Source organism: Chanodichthys erythropterus, chromosome 7 (genome assembly GCF_024489055.1).
Source record: "Chanodichthys erythropterus isolate Z2021 chromosome 7, ASM2448905v1, whole genome shotgun sequence".
NCBI lineage: Eukaryota > Metazoa > Chordata > Actinopteri > Cypriniformes > Xenocyprididae > Chanodichthys > Chanodichthys erythropterus.
In genome coordinates, this window is record NC_090227.1 from 30674295 (window position 1) to 30699993 (window position 25699).

At 36.4% G+C, this 25699-nt stretch overlaps 1 protein-coding gene across 2 annotated transcripts in view; it reads left to right on the plus strand.

Moving 5' to 3' along the window:
• Positions 1-25699, plus strand: part of cdh13 (cadherin 13, H-cadherin (heart)) — a 419907-nt gene that overhangs the window by 119755 nt on the left and 274453 nt on the right. The window lies entirely within an intron of this gene.

Genomic DNA, 25699 nt, shown 5'->3' on the forward strand with positions numbered 1-25699 from the left:
GATCCCCATTTGTGGAAAACGGTAAAAAAGTCATATGAAATGGTAGTGGAGGAGTACAGCCCAAATTGATATTCATTGATATTCACATTCTGTCCCTCTATAGACAGTTACGCAACTGACACTTTGACACTTCAAAAAGTTCATAAAGAGATTGTAAAACTAATCCATATGAATTGATCGGTTTAGTCTAAACTGAGATTGAAGATGAGATTTAGATTCTCAATTGAATTTAGGCTTTTATTCAATATAAACATTCATCAACTCACACATCAATTGTGGTAAACGGAAGCTCAAGCATGTTTGATTGATGTGCGAGAACCATTGAGGTTCATTCTCGTGTGTTTGAGCTTCCGCAAGAGGTTTGTTCGTCAAGCAGGTTGGGTAGAGCTTCTGTTTATGTTCACTGATCTATGTTTGTGTGAATAAAAGCCTAAATTTAACCTATTCATCATATAAAGTGATTTCTTCAGAAAATTTGGACTAAGCCACTCAATTCATATGGATTAGTTTTACAATCTCTTTATGAATCTTTGTCAGTTGTGTAGCGGTCTATGGAGGGACAGAAAGCTTTCAGATTTCATCAAAAAGATCTTCATTTGTGTTCTGAAGATGAACCAAAGTCTTATGGGTTTGGAACGACAAGAGGGTGAGTAATTCATGACAGGATTTTCAATTTTGGGTGAACTAATCCTTTAAACCAGTGTTTCTCAAACTGGGGTACGTGAGGTGACAAAATGCGGAGTAGTTAATTTAACTCTACCATACCTTAAAATAATATTAAAACCGAGCATGTATTTCTAACTGGCAAAATGCCATAAATCCATTACATTTAATCAAATGACCTCATGTTTTGCAGTCTAAAATGACTGCATCCACACAAGCAGCATGCATATGATAGATTGCGTGCCGAATCTGCTGCCTTAAATCGCGCTAAATTACTGCCGTTCTCGATAATCCACCTTTGTAAAAGTGGGGATTTAGCACTTGCATGAAGAACAAATATAGACACAGATAGTGGATTTATATCAATTTAAGACTCAAACTTTCTTCGATACAAAAACATACCTTGTGTGAGTTCTTGTATTTAATGTTGATAACGAGGAAGAATGCAATTTTACCCAAATATCCACATGACTGCAAACGTGCATTATTATAAAAACAAAACGTACATTTTAAACACAATACTGTCAGTATTTACTCTATTTTGCACTAAAAAAATATTTCTAACGAAAACCAGAGCAAAACTACAACACACGAATGCGGCTTTGAACGAATCATGAGAGTCAATGATTTAATGATTAATTTACAGCCACTTGCTTCATTACTGAATGAATGACTCAATGACTCACTCATAAAAACTGTGACTTGCTGCCACCTACTGGCGGTTTTAGTTTAATATTTAAAAGTATCACTTCGTTTTACCATCATTGCATATTTCTCTATTAAATATTTTTTATTTAAAAAATTATTATTATTTTTTTATAAAGTTATTCATGAATGTAAAAATATGCACTGGAAAATCAATTTAGGGGGCAAATATTGTCTCTTAATGGTAAAGGTGTGACTGCAGTCTAAGTGGAAGAGAGGGGGTACGCAGAAGAATGGTAATCCCTTCAGGGGGTACTCCACGCAAAAAGTTTGAAACCCACTGCTTTAAACAATTAATCCATCCATCCATCCATCCATCCATCCATCCATCCATCCATCCATCCATCCATCCATCCATCCATCCATCCATCCATCCATCCATCCATCCATCCATCCATCCATCCATCCATCCATCCATCCATCCATCCATCCATCCATCCATCCATCCATCCATCCATCCATCCATCCATCCATCCATCCATCCATCCATCCATCCATCCATCCATCCATCCATCCATCCATCCATCCATCCATCCATCCATCCATATTTTAAACAGCATATTCGTCAGTGTTGCCCGCTCATTGTAAGCGCCTTTGGGCTGTTGCTCTAAATATATCAACAATCAATGTGTTCTTGGGGCTAATTTTAAGAATGAACTCACATATTTAGCATTATTTTCAAGTCTCTTTTTTTGCCAGCTCTGATAAGCACAGATCGTGGAAGAAAATATGATTGAGAAAATGGTATGATAATGTGTAAATGAGTGAAGACTTTCCTGTTTTAATTTAGATGATTTTTCTAGCACTTCAGACAAGTCGGCAGCACTCAAAATACAGTACTGCATTGACAAGCAGTTGCTCAGATTTTATGTAAAATACATGTGGCTGTGACTACCTGAAATTTTCAGTAGTTAATTTGGTTATGTCATGTGGTTATGTGTTTATTTTAGACTTTTTATATATCAGTAAGGTCACCGTGATTTTGCCAAGTAAGCCATAGCATATTTTTTTGATCCTGGAACAACATTCCAGTCTGAAAATTTAGTCTTAACCCTATTCCTTCCCCTAAACCTAATCCTACCCATAACTTATCCCTAAAATCAGAGGGAAAAGATAGATGAATAACATTGATGTAGAAGCACCTAACCCTGGTTGCAAGCCTAAACTTAACATAAAGGGTAAACTTGTCCCTCAAATCTGATTGGTTGATTGAAATGTTGTTCCAGGATCAGCAAAGATGTTGATCCAGGAACATGTCTTACTTGGCAAAATCACAGTGAACATATAAGTAATGAGGAGAATTTTAGAAATTTTTTTATATTTAAGACCTAATAATAAGCATTTATTAGTCTAATTCTCAAGTACACTGAAGGTTATTTAAGGTTTTTAAGTGTCATCTGAAAGATTTGTGTTTAAAAGAAAGGTGTGAGTGATTTGATTGGTTAATCAGGCTCTATGGGATCTCTTATGATGACTGTCAGTTCTCGTAAAAAAAAAAACACAACAAAAAACAACAACTGTTCCTCTTGATTGTCACAATTCACTGGACCGTGTCTCCTCTGAGATGCACAGTAATGTCTTCAAGCTTTTCTTCGACTCCTGTGGGATCAGCAATAATGTCTAGCTGGCACTGCTTTGGGCCCCAGTGGGAATCTAGTATCTCTGCCAAAGTGCCTTTCTTTTCCGTCTCCTCTTCCCAAATTGACAGTCGTGTCAACAGGTTGCACAGCTAAAAGAGGAAGAATGGGCACAGTTGTCTGCCAAGACAGTACTGCGGATACTGCAGTTTGCGCAACGATGAGTTTTTTTGTGAACGTTTGTGTTTGTGTGTGTGTTGAGTTTGCACACAGTCACCGATTTGGAGCCGGTTTGACCGCTGTGTTCCAAGTTTTTGTATTTGGGGGGGAGCCATTGATCCATGTAATTAGAACAGTGAGAGTGGTGGCAGTCCTTACAAAAGATCGTTCCCTTTGAATTTCAATTTACTTAAGCTACAGAACATGATTACTCTGACATAGAAGACCACTCAACACCATTACGCTGACAGACAAAGAAACAAAAGCACAGTCATCAGGCCAAAAATGCAATGAGAAGTGCCACTTTTTCCAATGGAAAAATATATATTTTATCACCAATTCAGCAAGATGGCCAATCTCGCCTGGAGTTTCAATCTTTTTATTCTATTCTATTCGATAAGGAAGGTCGCTGAGGCATTCTGTCATCTAGGGACCCAGCGATCCATGCACATGGAGACAGAGCTCAGTTCCGCTTTACTGAGTCACCCTGTAACCACTGTGCACTTCTATTACCCTGAATATGCTCCTGTCAGCACAGCACAACACACAAAATGCACTCAGTTGCGTGCACAACTTCGCACATGTGGGCAAATAACTTTCCTAGTAAACCAAAATATAAACTATGGCATTACCATGCTATGTTGTTTGCAAAAGCGTGATCATTCAGTCAGAGAAGTACGCTTGGATTTCATGAAGCTTATTTGTTGCAAGCTCTAGGCTCAAGAACCTTGCAGGAAGTAAAGCTGCTACACAAGAAAACTGGCCAGGGTGTTCTCATTTGTATTTATAGATTCATAGGTATTTGTATGTATATGTGTGTATGTGTGGTTCAGGTGTTTCCTGCAAGGATAGCAATACCACTAATTTTTGTTCTTGTGGAGACATTTTTTTGTTTTCTGTGAGGGTTGTGTTTAGGGTTAGGGTTAGAGGATATAATATACAGTTTTTACCAGTGTTGGGGAAGGTTTCTTTTAAAAGTAATGCATTACAATATTGCATTACTCCCTATAAATGTAACTAATTTCGTTACTTAGTTACTTTTTATCGAAAGTAATGTGTTACTTACCTGGGCTGGGCTTGCTTGTTTGCTTTTTAATAACAAAAACAAACAAATAAGCAAACAAGTTCTATTTTGGGCAAATGTAAAGGCCCTTTATCATTAAAAAATGAATAAGCCTCAGGCTGAAGAAAATGCAAATATACACATGTACACTATAGGGCACATACAGCTTAAAGGATTAGTTCACTTTCAGATAAAATTTTCCTGATAATTTACTCACCCCCATGTCATCCAAGATGTCCATGTCTTTCTTTCTTCAGTCGAAAAAGAAATTAAGGTTTTTGATGGAAACATTCCTTATTCTCCTTATAGTGGACTTCAATGGACTCCAAATGGTTGAAGGTCAAAATTACAGTTTCAGTGCAGCTTCAAAGGGCTTTAAACGATACCAGACGAGGAATCAGGGTCTTATCTAGCGAAACGATCGGTCATTTTAGAAAAAAAAATACAGCTGTATATGCTTTATATAAACAGATGATCGCCTTGCAGGTGCTTCCGCTGTCCGTATTCTTCAAAAAGTGTACACTGTATGTACTACGCCTTCCCTATTCTACTTACGGAACGAACGTGGCGGCAGTTTCGTTTTTTTTTTTTTTCGTATACTGTAAATAATCCTGGAATGTTTTCATCAAAAACCTTAATTTCTTTTCGACTGAAGAAAGAAAGACATGCACATCTTGGATGACATGGGTGTGAGTAAATTATCAGGATAATTTTATTTGAAAGTGAACTAATCCTTTAAACAAAGTTTCAGCTGTGCTGTCGTACTGGACTGCAAAAGAATAGGACACAGGAGAAGAAAGTTCAACATTCTTACCTCAGCAATAAAAATAAAAAAAAACCCAAATTTGATGGTCATTGAAGGTCAGCACAGCAGCAAAGACAATGGTTAATAAAGTCAGATTAAATACATAAAGTATATTTGTGTTATTTAACATATTTAATTATAGCAGGTTTGTGTAATGTTCTGAATTTGCATTTCACTGTTTTTATTCATTTTGAGGAATACTGAATCTGTTTTTGTGCTAGTGAGATGAGTAAATGCATGTTCACATTTAGTCTAGAACTACAATAACCATCATGTTTACACAGAGCCACAAAAAAACAACATTACTACAGTCTTCAGTGTCACATGATTATTCCGTCGATGTTGAAAACAGCTTGTGCAACTTAAAATTTTTGTAGGAAATGTGAAACTTTTTTTTAGGATACTTTGATAAATAGAAAGTTCAAAAGAACGACATTAATTTGAAATAGAAATCTTTTGTAACATCATCAATGTCTTTACTGCCACTTTTGACCAACTGAATGCATCCTTGTTGAATAAAAGTATTAATTTCTTTATTTAAAAAAAAAGTATATTGCTCAGACATGCAATGTATATTGTTCTGCTGTTGGTTTGATTTTTTCTGATGGAGCAATGACAAAAATTAACTGGCAATATTGTGTATAAAATGCAAGTCACCAAAGCAAGTAAGTTTCTTCTTAACTTCTTGTTTACGAAACATTTGTTTAGAAGCCGTATCATACTCACAATCTGTGATTACATCTAAATATGAAAATGTACATTATTAACAGCATGTAAACACCTAAATCCATGTGCACATGTTCATAAATTTAGTTTTACAAATTCAATGGTGGAAGAGAAACTAGTGGAATGTTTGCTAGGTTAATGCCGCAAATTAAAACATTGAATCCACCTGACTTTAAAGAGTTTGATCATTTAAAGTTGTAAGCAACATACAGTGGGTACGGAAAGTATTCAGACCCCCTTAATTTTTTCACTTTGTTATATTGCAGCCATTTGCTAAAATCATTTAAGTTTTTTTTTTTTTTTTTTTCTCATTAATGTACACACAGCACCCCATATTGACAGAAAAACACAGAATTGTTGACATTTTTGCAGATTTATTAAAAAAGAAAAACTGAAATATCACATGGTCCTAAGTATTCAGACCCTTTGCTGTGACACTCATATATTTAACTCAGGTGCTGTCCGTTTCTTCTGATCATCCTTGAGATGGTTCTACACCTTGAATCATTTCCGAGAATCATGAGTCCAGCTGTGTTTGATTATACTGATTGGACTTGATTAGGAAAGCCACACACCTGTCTATATAAGATCTTACAGCTCACAGTGCATGTCAGAGCAAATGAGAATCATGAGGTCAAAGGAACTGCCTGAAGAGCTCAGAGACAGAATTGTGGCAAGGCACAGATCTGGCCAAGGTTACAAAAAAATGTCTGCTGCACTTAAGGTTCCTAAGAGCACAGTGGCCTCCATAATCCTTAAATGGAAGACGTTTGGGACGACCAGAACCCTTCCTAGAGCTGGCCGTCCGGCCAAACTGAGCTATTGGGGGAGAAGAGCCTTGGTGAGAGAGGTAAAGAAGAACCCAAAGATCACTTTGGCTGAGCTCCAGAGATGCAGTCGGGAGATGGGAGAAAGTTGTAGAAAGTCAACCATCACTGCAGCCCTCCACCAGTCGGGGCTTTATGGCAGAGGGGCCCGAAGGAAGCCTCTCCTCAGTGCAAGACACATGAAAGCCCGCATGGAGTTTGCTAAAAAAACACCTGAAGGACTCCAAGATGGTGAGAAATAAGATTCTCTGGTCTGATGAGACCAAGATAGAACTTTTTGGCCTTAATTCTAAGCGGTATGTGTGGGGAAAACCAGGCACTGCTCATCACCTGTCCAATACAGTCCCAACAGTGAAGCATGGTGGTGGCAGCATCATGCTGTGGGGGTGTTTTCCAGCTGCAGGGACAGGACGACTGGTTGCAATCGAGGGAAAGATGAATGCGGCCAAGTACAGTGATATCCTGGACGAAAACCTTCTCCAGAGTGCTCAGGACCTCAGACTGGGCCAAAGGTTTACCTTCCAACAAGACAATGACCCTAAGCACACAGCTAAAATAACGAAGGAGTGGCTTCACAACAACTCTGTGACTGTTCTTGAATGGCCCAGCCAGAGCCCTGACATAAACCCAATTGAGCATCTCTGGAGAGACCTAAAAATGGCTGTCCACCAACGTTTACCATCCAACCTGACAGAACCGGAGAGGATCTGCAAGGAGGAATGGCAGAGGATCCCCAAATCCAGGTGTGAAAAACTTGTTGCATCTTTCCCAAAAAGACTCATGGCTGTATTAGATCAAAAGGGTGCTTCTACTAAATACTGAGCAAAGGGTCTGAATACTTAGGACCATGTGATATTTCAGTTTTTCTTTTTTAATAAATCTGTCAATAATTCTGTGTTTTTTGTCAATACGGGGTGCTGTGTGTCATTAATGAGGAAAAAAAAAAAGAACTTAAATGATTTTAGCAAATGGCTGCAATATAACAAAGAGTGAAACATTTAAGGGGATCTGAATACTTTCCGTACCCACTGTAACTGCAGCTTGCACTTAAAGGGTTAGTTCACACAAAAATGAAATTTATGTTACTAATTACTCAACCTCATGTTGTTCCAAACCTGCAAGACCTTTGCTCCTGCGTCAGCATCACACGGATGCATCGCGCTGCTCATGTGACCAGAGCCGGCGAGTACTGAGCCGGCGTTTGGACATAAACACAGAAGCTCTGCAATGTAAATAGCTTAGCAGAATGACAGGGGAGAGACGAATTTGTTAAATAAAGTCAAGAAGCGCACAAAAAGTATTCTTGTCACTTCATAATATTAAGGTTGAACCACTGTAGTCACGTTGGCTATTTTAACGATGTTTTTACTACTTTTTTTCTGGAGCTTGAATATGGTAATTTTGTTTGCTTTCAACAGAGGAAAAAAAGATAAAAAAAAAACTTGGATTTCATCAAAATATCCTAATTTGTGTTCTGAAGATGAACGAAGGTCTTACAGGTGTGGAACGTCATGAGTAATTAATGACAGAAATTTCATTTTGGGGTGAACTAACCCTTTAAAACAAACAATTGTTATGGGCTCTAATAGTTACCTTTAATATTTATCATTCTTTGTGAATAGGCCTTTATTCAGATACAATCCATAGAGGGACTGACTAACGTTACTTTGTCACTAGTTTATACAGATCCCATTTAATTTATGAGGCAAATTTATATGACTTGTTTACACCATTAAATTGTTGCAGTTTGTAGGGAACATGGGTAAAATAACATCAGCTAAATTCAGTATGGCAGGACACTTCATTAAACCTTTAAAATGAAGCATCATCGTTGCGGTACTGATACAAGTGTTGTTGTAAATGTATCATATAACAGTGATGAGGTTATAATGAGCGCAGTCTTTCTGTGTGCTGAATCCATTTACAGTGTGTGTGCATGTGAGTTTGTGTTTGCAGGTGTGTGGCTGGTGACTCATAGCTGGTGTCAGAGGCAGTCAGCTGTGCTGGTGACACATGCAGATTTATGTAAATACACTGCTCTCCTCTCCTCCTGTTTGGCCAAGCCTGCTCAGTAATTATGCAGATGGAGGCAGTCTCGAGGTGGTCAACGCTAACCACCTGAGAGTCCTAGGTCAACAAAATTAATTAATTTAACTCTCAGAAGGACTGCAAACATGCATAAATGTCTAAATGCATATAAAGGAACACTTTATTTTGGAACATATGGGAGCATATATATATATATATATATATATATATATATATATATATATATATATATATATATATATATATATATATATATATATATATATATATATATATATATTCATTTACAGACATTTACAAATATATATAGTATGAATGTATGTGTATTCAATTCAAATTTAATTTGAAGATCGACATGTAAAATGAGAAGTCAGTCCAAAGATGAATCTAAGTGAAATACGATTACTTTTTCTCCCATCCTATCAAATTCTGCACCTAAATTAGGAGTAAAGTCATTTTCAGAAGCCCTTGCCAATAAGAGCCGGCACTAACAGAAGTGTGGCATTCTCTCGAATGGGATATCGTTTTTATATTACTAAAACGAAAATCAAATAAAGTGGAGTGCTCTCATTTCTCTGGATACTCACCTTATAGGTATCGCCATTCTACCTCGTCCCACACTATAATGAAGAAGGAAAAATGGAATGCAATTTTATGAAAGCCAATGAGATTGATCTTTTCTTCTCCCAGAGCCTCTCACCGTTAATTCAACACCAGCTCCAATTTCACACACTTATTATCCCACAGCTGGTCGCACCAAAAATACAAACTCTGCTCGGCTCGAAACTCCTCCACCGCTGGGAAATTAGAATATCACCCGACGCAGATCAGAGAGATCACATATCAAAGTAGAAGGTGACACTTTTGAGAATTGAGTCGCAGCCTGAAGACCGGACAATTTATCCTTTTCTCAGTGCACTATAAATCACTTCATCTAGATCTTCTTGTAAAACTTTACCTCTTTGAAAGATTGTCTGATAATCACACAAGAAATTATTTTACAGCACAGTTGAGAAAGTAAATTAAATGTGTTTGTGAACAATAGGGGTGTAACGGTACACATATTTGAACCACTTTTAACCACCAATAATCGCAATAAGCTCTGTGTTATGTTACTTTTGATAAGAAACAAAGCCTCATCCCTCAAATTCTGTCCATTTTATCACAAAATTCAAACAATAAATGCTGTTTTGTCACTCTTTGATATGGCGTGACAGATTGCTGTATAGACGCCCAAGTGAATGTGATCATCTCTTCCTTAATTTAATCATTTGGGCTCTGTTAATTGTAACCTTTAATATTATAGTAATATGAAAGAAAGTGCTCCCTATATATGATTCACAGCATTAGCAGAGATACATTTTTTTCCTTAAGAAAATTTAATTATAGTTGAATTTATTTAAAAACAGAGACACAATTTGTTCAGTAAACTACTGTTTAATAAAAAAGAAAAATGCCATTTTATCTTTAGTTTTGTCCTTCCTGCTGTACCAAATCCATACCGAACTGTGACTTTAATACTGAGGTACATGCCGAACTGTCATTTTTGTGTACCATTACACCCCTAGTGAGCAATGTTTTTTTTTTTTTTCCCTATCAGTTGATTTTGTAATTTTTGAACCCACCATTTATATAACTTTTATAAAGTGAACTTACATTTTTAGATGCAACCAGTCACTTTTTTTTCTACTGGCCCAGTCGGGTAATAAGTTATACAGTTTCTATACAAGTAATTTTTTTTTCTTTGTCTTTTATTGTTTGCTTAACATTAAAAACACAGAGATTTATTAAGCTGCTGTCACTTTAAGACCGAATGCACAGATCCAATATACTGTTACAAATGTGTTTTCTTTCTCAACTGTTATCTTTCATTAAGCCATAGCCGACTATGTTTGCTTGGATAATCAGTAAGATGGGCATTTTGACATCATTTTGTGTTAATTTGTCCATTTGTGCACAAAAAGAGAACTCAATTAAGTATTCAAGCGCTGTCTGAGAGGCGGCTTTCTGGGCAAGCGCTTAAAATGTGTGCGCAGACAAAACTTCTCACACAGTGCATGAGTACCAAATTGAGTTTTCTTTTTGTGTTGCTTGAATGTTTATATTGGCAAGGCTTAAAAAAAAAAAAAAAAACATTCAAATGACAAACTTTCATGATAATGCTGCACTGGCCCAATGGAGAGCATCTTTCATGCTGGCCCTGGGCCATCAGGCAGTATTTTCGAGCCCTTCACTTAAAACTTAAGACCCCCTTTTTTTCTTTTTCTTTTTTTAAGTGTTTACACATGAGGCATGATAACATTGATCACAGCTACTTTAGTTCTTCTTCTTTTCTTTTTTTTTTAGATGCAAGTGTGCTCGTTGCTTCAGTTTGGGACATTTTCCACCAGATTGTAACTCCCCGTTGGCAGTTCAAACATTTACATCCATCTATCCCTCTTGCTCACCATTACATCATGCAGGTCAAAAACTTTGCACCAGCCTCATTCCTCAGCCCAAATACATACTGTCACTGTAAGATGCAGTGTGTGATTCATTATTGCCTGTATGGCAGTAAGATTCTGAGTTACAGTCTTGATTGGCCATCATCACAATATTGTTCAGACACTTCTTCAGCTCTCAGTCCATACAGTAGTGTGTCTGTTCAGGCCTGCCACTGATTATTAGCTCTGTAAAGAGTACCCGGAAGGACCACAGACTTCCTCCACTGTGTTGTGCTTGACTTTATCATTTTTCCATCTTAAGTGCACTCAGCCTTTGCATTGCTTACTGGTTTAAGTAAAATGAATTGTGGTATAGCCTCAAGAACTTTGAGTTTTATAGGCATAAGTGTTTGCATGTGTTTTGAAGGCACATAAACATGCTTTACAGTAAGCCTGTTTTTTTTTTTTTTACTGGCTGTGAAATGACAGTTCACTCCAAGGCCAGATGACAGCTCCAACCCGATGGTATACAGTGCAGTCAGGCCTTGATCTTTTTGACTAACAAAACAATATAACATATTATATGTATCATGAGCTAGTCATTATGAAACAATACACACATTAAATTACAAAAACATCTTTAAATGAACAATCATTGGGGAAAAAAAGAACACTTGAATATAGTTGTGAAGTTTTTTGTGTGTGTGTGTGGCTCAAAAAGTAGCATATTTTAATGGTAATCTAATCTCTGTTTTACCCATGCAAAGCCCTGTGTCTCTCAACATGGCTTTCTCCAGCTCACGCCACTCTCAAAGCTGTAATTGTACAACATTAATCACACGGCCCACATACAACAGGGCCCACTGCCACTTTTTGGGGTATTTTTAATTGACTATAAATCAGGCACACACTTGACAAATGACGGTAATTACAGTGCAGTTGTTTCAGTGCTAGGGCGAGTGTTTCCCTTCAGTAAAGAGAAGGGTCGGCAAGGTGAGGCAAACACTTGTGCGTGTGTGTGTGAGTGTGAGAGAGAGAGAGAGAGAGAGAGACAGAGGATCTCAAGTGAACCAGTTCACACTTGCTGAAATGACCTCCAATGCAAGCAGTCCTGATTTTGAACTGAAGTGTAGGGCTGTGAGGAATAAGGACATCATAGAAAGGTGTGAATTAGGAAATGGTCTACTGGTTGGGAAGGGTCGGTCAATGACTAGTGATACACAAAAATATTTCGGGTTTCGGCCAAAACAGTATTGGAGGGCCAAAATCATTGTACAAAATGCTGACGTTTAATTGCCGCTTCTCCTTTGATACGTTTTGATGGTGTCACTATTTTGTACACAAAATGTGGATAAAGTTCATTTATTTATTTACTGTTTATCTTTAGTTTTCAGTTCTTTTTTATTTTTTAGTTGATGCCCGAACAAAACGTCATTAAACATTATTATATAGCTCACATACTGCACCACTCCAATAATCTCAATAAGCTTAATGCTTGTTACTTTTGAGCAGCACTAAGCTCTACTACATTATATAGCAAATAATAAACATGAATGAACATCAAAAGGTATACTGAAAGAAACAATACAACTTACTTAAAAGTATGTCTTATATAATCACTCGGTGTTTCAACTGTGGAAAGACTTAATAAGACAATAAAACAACTTGTAAACAATGTTACATTTACCTCAGGAAAGCCATTCAGTGCTCATAGCTCATTAGTTTGCAAGAAAAAATTATTCATTTTGAAAATGATATGCACATAGTGTATTCATTATATTTTTACTTAACCTTCATTATTTAATGTATGTTTGAATAAATCTGTCAAGAAGACAAGTTTTTATTACAGCCACAGTTTAAATGTTTATATTTCAACAACAAATTAGAGTAGAAACATAATCATACCATTAAAAAGTTTACCTACAAATTTTATATATAAGTTTATATAAAACTTAGCTTTTATTTGAGTGTTGATTATTAAATAAATGTGATTATTTATTAAAATAAATAAACAAAATAATTTTGGTGCATCACCAGTGATGTTGATGAAGCTTGGCCAGGCTCTTGGACCATCTCTCTCTCTCTCTCTCTTTTTTTTTTTTTTTTTTTTTTTTGTGGTAGCAGGTAGGGCTGGGCGATATATCGAATGCTTTTGTCACGCGCATTTCGTCAGTAAAGCCGGTTCCCTGATTACCGCTAAATCGCCATCACCTGCTTTCAAATGGAGCGGCATTTAATAAACAGAGCCGTAGTTCACTGATAAGCCACGCAATATCGTGTTCAATATCGACGGCGATTCATATCGATATTGAACGCGATATTGCGTAGCTTATCAGTGAACTACGGAACCGGCTTTACTGACGAAATGCGTGTGACAAAAGCATTCGATATATCGCCCAGCCCTAGTAGCAGGAGTGGTTTAAGATCTTTTTTTCTGTAGCTAGGTGTTTGAAAGCTCCATGATATGGCTGCTCTGTGACATTGGCTGTGTGAAAGCCCCCTTGTGAGAACTTGTACTTCTCAGTTGCTTGAAAGTAGTTCCTCCTGGTTTCCGTCCTGAGCGCTGACCCATAAATTCCAGTATGTTAGCAATGGCTAGAAATGGAGGGAGGTTATGGGATTGAGTTCTAGGACATAACTGAGAAAAAGGTGGCCTAAGGGGGGGGGCACCATACTGGCAGCTGCTCCCTGTCTGCTCCGGGCTCAGTGACTGCCATTTGATCTCTACTCCACAGAGGCGCAATGCAAAATGGCCTCACTCCACGCGCTAACCTACTTAGTGGAAGATTTTCAATTTCTGAAATCGGCAGTGAATCTGGCTGGACTAACAAATGTCGTTCACAACACTGAATAGAAAAAAAAATAAAAAATAACCAAACATGTTTAAATCAAATGTGGCAGTTCGCCAAAGTGTGTTCATCAATTAGTAACATGATTTTTGCAATAGCAGCTTTGAAGGAGATTTTAAAGAGCGTGATTTACACTGATATAAACTGTCGGAATGAATGCTCTCCAGTGTTCAACAGTCTTCTGTTCAAAATGACTAGAATACCAAACCATTAGTGTAGAATCTGCTCTCTGCCGCCTAAAAGGTCAGCAGCAAACTTATACATTTTAATGAGCTCTTGGAATTTGGATCTTATTTGCCATAAATTTGAATAAGTGCTGTGCAACAGGAAGCATTGGCTTTTTAGCGCTAAAATGTTAAAATTGTCTGTTACGATCTGATTGTTGAATGAGATATTTTATATCAGCACCTTCTCATTATACCATATGCTATTTCACCTGAACTAGTGCATGTGATTTAATATTAGACTCCACAGTGTACACAAATTATTTCCTTTAAACTGTGAACAACAGCTTTAGTCTGTGATGCAGACCTCAGGGTGAAAACTTTATATGTAATTTAATATAAAGAAGCCCTTGAGCTTGAGTTAATGGAAGATTTTTCTCTTCCTTTTCAGCTGTACAATAAATCATGTTGCTGGCTTCATGTAGAGGAAATTAAGTGTCCTTAAGTATATAACGAATCATATAAAAATGCATTAATTACCATTTTAAAGAACTGTTTTTCATTGTAATACAGTGGGTACGGAAAGTATTCAGACCCCATTTATTTTTCAGTCTTTGTTATATTGAAGCCATTTGCTAAAATCATTTGTTCAATTTTTTTTCCTCATTAATGTACACACAGCACCCCATATTGACAGAAAAACACAGAATTGTTGACATTTTTGCAGATTAAAAAAAAAAAAACTGAAATATCACATGGTCCTAAGTATTCAGACCCTTTGCTGTGACACTCATATATTTAACTCAGGTGCTGTCCATTTCTTCTGATCATCCTTGAGATGGTTCTACACCTTCATTTGAGTCCAGCTGTGTTTGATTATACTGATTGGACTTGATTAGGAAAGCCACACACCTGTCTATATAAGACCTTACAGCTCACAGTGCATGTCAGAGCAAATGAGAATCATGAGGTCAAAGGAACTGCCTGAAGAGCTCAGATACAGAATTGTGGCAAGGCACAGATCTGGCCAAGGTTACAAAAAAAAATTCTGCTGCACTTAAGGTTCCTAAGAGCACATTGGCCTCCATAATCCTCAAATGGAAGAAATTTGGGATGACCAGAACCCTTCCTAGATCTGGCCATCTGGCCAAACTGAGCTATTGGGGGAGAAGAGCCTTGGTGAGAGAGGTAAAGAAGAACCCAAAGAACCCAAGGGCTAACCCTAGGAAGAACCCTAGGGCTGAGCTCCAGAGATGTAGTCGGGAGATGGGAGAAAGTTTTAGAAAGTCAACCATCACTGCAGCCCTCCACCAGTCTGGGCTTTATAGCAGAGGGGCCCGAAGGAAGCCTCTCCTTAGTGCAAGACACATGAAAGCCCGCATGGAGTTTGCTAAAAAACACCTGAAGGACTCCAAGATGGTGAGAAATTAGATTCTCTGGTCTGATGAGACCAAGATAGAACTTTTTTTGCCTTAATTCTAAGCGGAAGGAGTGGCTTCACAACAACTCCGTGACTGTTCTTGAATGGCCCAGCCAGAGCCCTGACTTAAACCCAATTGAGCATCTCTGGAGAGACCTAAAAATGGCTGTCCACCAACGTTAACCATCCAACCTGACAGAACTGGAGAGAATCTGCAAGGAGGAATGGCAGAGGATCCCCAAATCCAGGTGTGAAAAACTTGTTGCATCTTTCCCAAAAAGACTCATGGCTGCATTAGATCAAAAGGGTGCTTCTACTAAATACTGAGCAAAGTGTCTGAATACTTAGGACCATGTGATATTTCAGTTTTTCTTTTTTAATAAATCTGCAAAAATGTCAACAATTCTGTGTTTTTCTGTCAATATGGGGTGCTGTGTGTACATTAATGAGGAAAAAAAATGAACTTAAATAATTTTAGCAAATGGCTGCAATATAACAAAGAGTGAAACATGTAAGGGGGTCTGAATACTTTCCGTACCCACTGTATATATGTCAAAGCTGAATTTTCAGTAGTCATTACTCCAGTCTTGAGTGTCACATTATGCTTCAGAAATAATTCCGCTCAAGAAACATTACTTGTAATCAATGTTGAAAAAGATATATTAACTGTAATATAACATTTGTAATATACCAAATGTAATATACCAAACCCTAACTCTATAGTGTGTATATGTAGTACTAATATCACTCAAAACTTATTTAAGTAAAATGTACCTGTCACCTTAAAATAAAGTGTAACCAATTTCTGTTATTTAATATTATAAAAATCTTGGTCCCACTTGGTCCCATTATAGATGTAATTACATGCAGGTATTTTTTAAAAAAAATAAGAGTAATGTAAAAACATGTACGTACACAAGTGCATTGTATCAAATGATTAATTTAAATGTAATTACATAGTAGTTAAGGCCACCTAATATTAAGTGGGACCAAAATCTTAATTAATTAATCTTAATTAACCCTTAAATGCATGAATGTTTCGCCAATCATTATTACATATTCGGGTCTTTAGAGACCTGGATCTATATCTAACACGGATGGATCTCCGCCTTTTGCAGTAATATAAAACTCTCCTGATACTAGAGTAACAATTACAGAAGAATAAAATAAATCATATTTTGTTACCTTTTGGAGTTTGGAAGGGTTCGGTTTGAGCAGATGTTTTATACCAACATCACTGTCCTCGTCAGAGCTCATTTCCCAGTACATTCAGCATCTGGCTCATATTCACGATCTTAAACATATTCTCAAACTATCATTTTCAGCATCTTCAAAATCAATATTTTTATTGCTGACAGCGTCTTCACCAGATCCACCTTCAAGTGACAGTGCCACTAAAATTTGATTGCATTCAGTACTTGCTCTGCAATAAATCATTTCAAGTTTTGCTGATCATACTTCCTATTCTTTTGTTTTCTGCCTGCAGTAACTATGAGTGAAACATCATTTCATCATTGTGTATCAGACATTGCCACCTTGTGGAATAAAGGTGAAATGCACTTATTCAGTCATCAAAGATTTAATTATTGTTGTGCAGAAAAAAAAATATACTTAAACTGTTGCACACCTTGGGTCATTAGCGAGCCTATACCATTTTTTTTTTTTTTTTTTTACAAAAAATTAATGGGAAAACAGGCATTCTTTTATAATTTTATTATTTTACTATTGTTTATAATGAATTGATTGAGGAATACTAAGAAGGTTGATGTCTAACTTTAAAAAAAAAATTAATGAGGAGGAGGGTAGTGAATGATGTCCTGGGTCACTAAAGACCCGAGGTATGCGTTTAAGGGTTAACCGCTACTAACTGTTTCTTTTTTTAACCGGTAGTATATGTTATGTTTTATGATAACATCTGTAGGTTTTTCATATTCATTTTAAACTGAACTGGAATTTAAAAGTAGTTTTCAAATTCAGTTCTGCCCAATTCTCCCCAATTCAGTTACCAGAGAACATCTCTGGGTGTATATAAATATTTCAGTTATAGTGTACACAGGTCGGCACCCACAGGATTAACCCATGCTGCAATTCAGTCTGCAAGTTATTCACAGTTGCTTGTGTCCTGGTTTGCCATGTGTATATGGGTTTGTTTATATCTGCAAGGAGAGGTCAATCTAACATACTAAAAAGAAACGGCAACATAAAAGAAACCACAGGAGACTTGGCATACAGACAGCACTTTTTTGGGTAGAAAACGTACTGTTTCCTCTTTCATCTCTGCAAGAAAAGCATCAAAAAGATTCTCAGCAAATCAAAGCTTTTTATCATCAGCGTATTATTTCTGTTCAACTCCGGCGGAGGTTTTTTTTGCTTCTCAAAATTGCACCTTAGTTGCTGATGATTGTCGAATGGGGCATTTATATGGACAACCATAATAACCTGCTTTTTAGAACTGCCATAACCATCGTTGAGTATCTAGACAGGAACAATCACGGCATCAGAGTATGTGAGGTTCATAATTTTTGAGAAAGCAGTCAGTTCGTAAGTGATTACCTTATTTCATCCATTGTGATAAACGCTCAGCTTTACCACTTCGGCAGATGATAGATCAAAAAATGACTTGAAAATTACAGGAGTTCGATGCTGAGCGCAGTTTCAGAAGCAATCATAGCATGTATGTGTATGTGTGTGCGTGCACTTTTTTGGGGGGGGAGATTGTGTGCTGTATATGCTGCGGTTTTCTGGTCTTGATGGCTGAGCGGATGTTTGGCCTGGTGCCGCAGGCTTCGGGCAGTCGAGTGGAAGTGAGATTCCTGAAGTCTGAGCCCTGGCGTCTCTGGCTTCCTGTGCTCAGATCGATCTACCGGTGAGCAAAAGACGGGCCATTCAGCAGTGCGCTGGAGAATAACAGGCCTGCAGCCTCCTCGGTTCCCTCACAGCAGGAAATGTGCTCGACGAAAGAAGTCCAAACTGTAAACCACACCAATGGTCACTTGACAGCATAGGTCACTGGGAAAAAAGTGGTAATGTAGTTAATAATGTATAGGTGTATGCAACCCGCTCTCACTCCCAAGCCATAAATATTGGCACTGGACTTCAGTATGCAGACACCAAAGGTGCCTCTAGTAATCCTTATAGCAGTGGTTGGTAACCGCATGACTTTTCTGCAAGAAACTTTTGCAATTAATACGCTGACAAAAAAAAAAAAAAAAAAAAAAAAGAAAAAGCATTGAACATTTTTATTAACATTTTTAATAACCTCTGACAACATTCACATATTTTTGCTGGCTAAAGTATGTTTACGCTTATAATACTATGTGCATTTCTAAAGATGGGCTATAAATTGAGATTTTATATTGTAAAACTGTCAGGAATTTATGAGAAAATATTGTTAGTACTGATGATAAAATTTCTGTGCTTTCTGTAAGCTTATTGATGGTTTGAGAATGTTTGTTATGGAAAGCGATGTGGTTATTTTAAAGGGGTCATGACATTAGAACTCATTTTTTCCTTGATCTTTTGACATATAAGAGGTCTTTGTACCATTAAAACATCCTGCAAATTTCATAGCTTAAAACGTCCTCATTATAAACAAAGCATATATTTATTCAAGCTCCAAAAAAACAGCTCAGTTGGACAGTTTGCAAATAAACTTTTTCTGAAAGATTAAGAACCCAAATGTATTGGATCTGACAGCAGCAACATTGCAAATCATAAGTAAACAATACCATTATGTTTTCAAAACATTTAACCAATCACAACAGTGGCTGATTATTGACAAGCCTTAAAGGAGCCACACTTAAAAATGGATAATTTCAGACAGAGGGTCAGAATGAGGGTTGAAAATATTTAATTTTTTAATATATATTTTAATAAATATAATATTTTTTTAAAACATTATATTTATTATTTATATTTTTGTTAATATTATAAGTAGATCTCAAGAAACATAAAAAAAAAATAATAATAAAAAATCCATGTCATTACCTCTTTAAAGGCATCTACATAGTAAAATGTACTTGGGAGTAAGACCAAAGCATTAAACTGACATCTCATTTTTGAGTTTATTTGTTTATGTTACACTAGAATTACCAGATATACATAACAATTTGAGGAACTTTGGGTATTTTTTTGGACGAAGGGGGTTTCTTAAAGTCAAAAAGGTTGAGAAACACTATTATACTAGATTAGGTGTGCTTAATTGAGGTTGGAGCTAAACTCTGCAGGACAGTGGTCCTCCAGGAGAAGGATTGGACACCCTGGAATACAGGGATAAGCTTCTTCTAAAGCCCTTTTTTTTATTTATTTATTTTTTTTATTTAAGCCAGAGGATGTGGAATATAGTGCACAAGTAATACAGTTTTAACAAGTGTCTGTTTAAATTAATTTTGGAGCAGCAATTTTCTGCCAAACATCTCCTTTTGGGTTCTCCAGAAGAAAAAAAGTCATACAGATTTGGAATGATATGAGGATGAGTAAATGATCAATGAATGGCAGAATTGTCTTCTTTCAGTTATACTGATTGCCATGCCTTTAAGGTTACTAACATGACTGGCCTGCTTGAGTCATCCCTTCTGCAGGGCTGAACGGATTCAGTACAAAGAACAGTCATCATTTTTTAAAGCATTGTTTTTTTTCCCTCACCCCCCCCCACCCCCTCCTGTCAGAAAGGAAAGCTGCCAACAGTCATTCACCTGGAGTGTGCTGATGTGAGACGGGTATAAGCACTCTTACGTGAACTGTCAAGAGAGAGCGGCAGCTGTTAAGCTGAGAGGTCTTTTAAGTTTTTTTTTTTTTTTTTTTTTCTTTTGCTGGCTGATGATGTTAGATGACCCAGAGAGAAAAAAGGAAAAATAGCTTGGACAAAAAGCCATGCTTTTAATAAACCCGTTTTGAAGTTTGTTGTGATGATAAATTAAGATACCAATCCTCTTTGGATTCCTTAAGCAATTCCTTAGATCAAACACAGATGCTTCAGCCCAAACCCCAGAGCTTACAAAACTTAATGGAAACATACAAATATATAAATAAAAGCTGGGCTCAGAATGCCGTTTCTGAAGTAATGCAACCCTGGTGTGAGAGACTTCAAAAAGCTCTGCCCTTGGCTGAATGAAAGAAAAAAGAAGAAGAAAAAACAGATGTTTACTGATACTGGTCAGATATATTGAGCACAGGTTTTACATCAATCATTTTGTTGTGTCTGAAGTATATTTGAGTGGTTTATTGTTTTAAATGATGACTGGCTGTTTGTCAAACAACAATTATGCACTTTTTGTAATTATCTTTATTCATCACCACAACTTAGTCTGTTTTGTTTATCACAGACTCTTTCATGGTGGCATTTAACTCGAGATTAACTCGAGCAGAACAAAAAAAAATTCAAATTAAGGTAATATTTTAAGCACATACAGATTTCAACATGATGAAATATGGAATTTAAATGTTAAATAATAAGATTTAAATTATAGAAATAATACATATTTTACTCTGAATTAATATAATAATTAATATTATAAATGTATGGGTAGTAATCAGAATGAAGGTATGTCTCTCCTATTGCTTGGCATTGTGTATATATAACAACTTGTTGTTTTTCATTAGTTTTAATTTGACATTGAAATAACAAGCGTTTAATTTTACATAGTGCTGTGCTTAGGGTTCTTGTTATTTTTATTCTGCTATCGCAATGTGAAAAATCAACAGACACTTCTATTTAACAGTCTGGTCACTACTTTAATTCCATTTACTTGGAATCACAATTCCTCACTCACATTTCTCTCCCACACTCTTTTCACAGGGCATTTTTGAGAATAACGTAAATAGACCAAAATATCTTTTTATTACATTTTAATGTTAAAAATGTTTTTAAAAAACCTTTCAATCTCTGATTAATGCAATCTCTGATGTAATATGTAATTGTTTTACATTTGGCACAGGTTAGCGATTTATATCGCTATCCGATCACATGGAGGTGTCTTGAAATGCAAAGTGTAAGTGCAGTCCAGACAACGAATGTCCAGATGCAATGCAGATATGATGCTAATGCAAGGTACAAGAATCTCAGACAGCCATTAGAATTTACAACAGCCGTAGATGCAGATTTGAGTTTGCTGGTTCTCTATAAAAGTTAGTGTGATAATGCGAGCCAGGACAGTAGCTGTTTCCATATTTTTATGTGCATCTTGGGTTGTCACATAAAAAAAAAAAAAAACGTTAAATAGAAATGCCAAGATGCCCATAAATTCTAAAAAATGTGCATAAAAAACCCCATATACACTCAACTGAGGTGAATACATTTTTAATCCGATAAGAAGACATGTGCATAAGCTATGATGGAAAGACTTCTATCGAATAAATCCCTTAATGCGCAAGAAAAAACTCTTTGACTTTGCCTCAACAGCGGCTGTGATTAGATAACTGGACTAACCAGCGGACCAATTATATTGCACAGCATCTCAAATGTTGGTTTGATCATTCTGAAATGCCTGAGCAAAAGTCGGTCATCGAAATAATTTGTTTTATTGCATTTCGTCTGCAAGTTCTGAGACACAAGTCATTTATGATGTAGGAAAAAAGAGCCACAGTGGCTTCCCCAATTGCAGCAAATGTATTTGCAAATGTTTTATGCGATATTCCACACCAACTAAAACAGAAACTGAAGAGGCATCATTTAAGGTACTTTTACAGTGAATGGAATAAAATGTCTCTTCTTTTCTTTAAGAACACTTCACAGCAGGCTCTGCATCTGTTATGACAGCCGTTCCTTCTTTGTTCTCACCTTCCTTGAAAAAGTCATTTTGCTATCAGCAAGGCAGGCTAATTTCTCCGCTCACTTTTACCTAAGGGCGCACAATTTCTCTGCAGGAAAAGTACAAGGAGAGCATCATTTTCCTGTCTGTGAAAAGTTAACTTTCATTGCTTTCATTAGAAATGGAGGCATTCTGTCATAAGACGTCATACGCCTCAAATCGCCTGGTATTGCGTTATTGCCAGGAGACCTTATGAAAAATAGATGCCTTAATGAATCGTTCATAGAAAATGAAAATGATGGCGATTCGCTAGGGTTCACTACTGATCAGCTACCTTTGAGAGTGCTGTGTGTGATATGATGTAGGATGGTGTGACATCTGCCATGGGAAAAATACCTTGACACTGTTATTTCTCATGTGGTCCACCTACCAGCTCAAAGTGATGCAACGTTTGCTGAATATGATCGCGCATAACTCTCAAAGTATTTCAAACTGTTGCTGTTGTGCTGGATTTTGTAGAATGTGTATTGTGACATCTAGCAGGTACTTTTTGCAGCCTCTGTAGGTATGTTGCTTTTTTCAGGAAACAATGTGGCATGTTGATTGTAACTAGGCCATGCAAATATCAACTTAAAGCTTAATTAAATTTTAATTTAATGTTTATTTAAAAAAAAAAATGAGAATGTATAAGTGAGGCAATGGGTGAGAAAGCGCGTGTGTGTATGTGAGAGAGCTGGCTGTGATTTCAACAGCTTTGTGTCGATAACAAACAAGAAGTGGGGTTCCCATAGGGGAAATACACAAAGCAATTACGACGAGGGAAAGTTGCCTGGAGAACCTTATTAAAATTTAATAAGCCCAAGGTTCTTTTCTGGCCGTTGTTCTGTGATGGCAGAACATTATGTTTCCCAATTCTCAAATTAAATCACAGAGTGAGGTGAGGAAAAAAAGAAGAAGATGAAAATCAAAACAAAAATAGAGTGAGTTTAGATTGCTTTTCCTCATATTTGTGCCGTATTTAAAAGCATGCTCCTGGAGAGGGAGGATTTTGACATTCTGTGAAGTATTTGTTCACACATAGTGTGTATTTTCTCTTTGCCACTCTCTACTTTTTCTTCAGTGATGTAGTCTCAAGAACCCAGAATTGTTTTACTGATTAGCTTATTTGAATATTTTAGCATCTATCTATCTATCTATCTATCTATCTATCTATCTATCTATCTATCTATCTATCTATCTATCTATCTATCTATCTATCTATCTATCTATCTATCTATCTATCTATCTATCTATCTATCTATCTATCTATCTATCTATCTATCTATCTATCTATCTATCTATCTATCTATCTATTGTTGCATCGTTCGTTGTATCATTTGTTGTATCTATCTATTGTTCGTTCTACCATTCGTTCTATCTATTGTTCGTTCGTTCTGTCATTCTAATTATCTATCTTTCTATTTATTGTTCTATCTGTCTATTGTTCTGTCTGTCTGTCTATCTATCTATCTATCTATCTATCTATCTTTGTATCATTCATTGTATCGTTCGTTCTATCTATCATTCGTTTGTTATATCGTTCGTTAGTTATATCGGTCTATCATTCATTCTATCGTTCGTTCTATCATTCGTTCTTTCGTTTGTTCTATCTATGGTTCTATCTATCATTCGTTCTGTCGTTCTATCTAACGTTTTATTTATCGTTCTGTCTATCTATCTATCTATCTATCTATCTATCGTTCTGTCGTTCTATCATTCTATCATTCTATCTATCGTTCTATTTGTCATTCTGTCTATTGTTCTATCATTCTGTTGTTCTATCTATCTATCTATCTATCTATCTATCTATCGTTCTGTCGTTCTATCATTCTATCATTCTATCTATCGTTCTATTTGTCATTCTGTCTATTGTTCTATCATTCTGTTGTTCTATCTATCTATCTATCTATCTATCTATCTATCTATCTATCTATCTATCTATCTATCTATCTATCTATCTATCTATCTGTCTGTCTGTCTGTCTGTCTGTCTGTCTGTCTGTCTGTCTGTCTGTCTGTCTGTCTGTCTGTCTGTCTGTCTGTCTGTCTGTCTGTCTGTCTGTCTGTCTGTCTGTCTGTCTGTCTGTCTGTCTGTCTGTCTATCTATCTATCTATCTATCTATCTATCTATCTATCTATCTATCTATCTATCTATCTATCTATCTATCTATCTATCTATCGTTCTATGGTTCTATCTATCGTTCTATTTATCATTCTATCTATCTATTGTTCTCTCTATTGTTCTGTCATTCTATCTATCTATCGTTCTATTTATCATTCTGTCTATCTGTCATTCTATCTATCATTCTATTGTTCTGTTGTTCTATCTATCTATCTATCTATCTATCTATCTATCTATCTATCTATCTATCTATCTATCTATCTATCTATCTATCTATCTATCTATCTATCTATCTATCTATCTATCTATCTATCTATCGTTCTATATATCATTCTATCATTTTATCATTCTATCGTTCTATCATTTTATCTATCATACTGTCTATCATTCTTTTATTCTATCGTTCTATCTATCATGCTATCGTTTGATCGTTCATTTATTTGATATGGGATATTAATGTACAAATGGCTTAAAGGTGCCGTAGAATCAAAAATTGAATTTACCTCGGCATAGTTGAATAACAAGAGTTCAGTACATGGAAATGACATACAGTGAGTCTCAAACTCCATTGCTTCCTCCTTCTTATGTAAATCTCATTTGTTTAAAAGACCTCCGAAAAACAGGCGAATGTCAACATAACACAGACTGTTACGTAACAGTCAGGATCATTAATATTTACGCCCCCAATATTTGCATATGCCAGCTCATGTTCAAGGCATTACACAAGGGCAGCCAGTATTAACGTCTGGATCTGTGCACAGCTGAATCATCATACTAGGTAAGCAAGCAAGAACAACAGCGAAAAATGGCAGATGGAGCAATAATAACTGACATGATCGATGATTACATGATATTTTTAGTGATATTTGTAAATTGTCTTTATAAATGTTTCATTAGCATGTTGCTAATGTACTGTTAAATGTGGTTAAAGTTACCATCGTTTCTTACTGTATTCACGGAGACAAGAGAGTCATCGCTATTTTCATTTTTAAACACTTGCAGTCTGTATAATTCATAAACACAACTTCATTCTTTATAAATCTCTCCAACAGTGTGTAATGTTAGCTTTAGCCATGGAGCACAGCCTCAAACTCATTCAGAATCAAATGTAAACATCCAAATAAATACTATACTCACATGATCCGACGCATGCATGCAGCATACATGACGAACATCTTGTACAGATCCATTTGAGGGTTATATTAGCTGTGTGAACTTTGTAAATACACTGTATTATAGTCGAGAGCTCGGGGGGGCCAGGGAGCGCGTGATTTAAAGGGCCATAGTTAATGACGGTGCA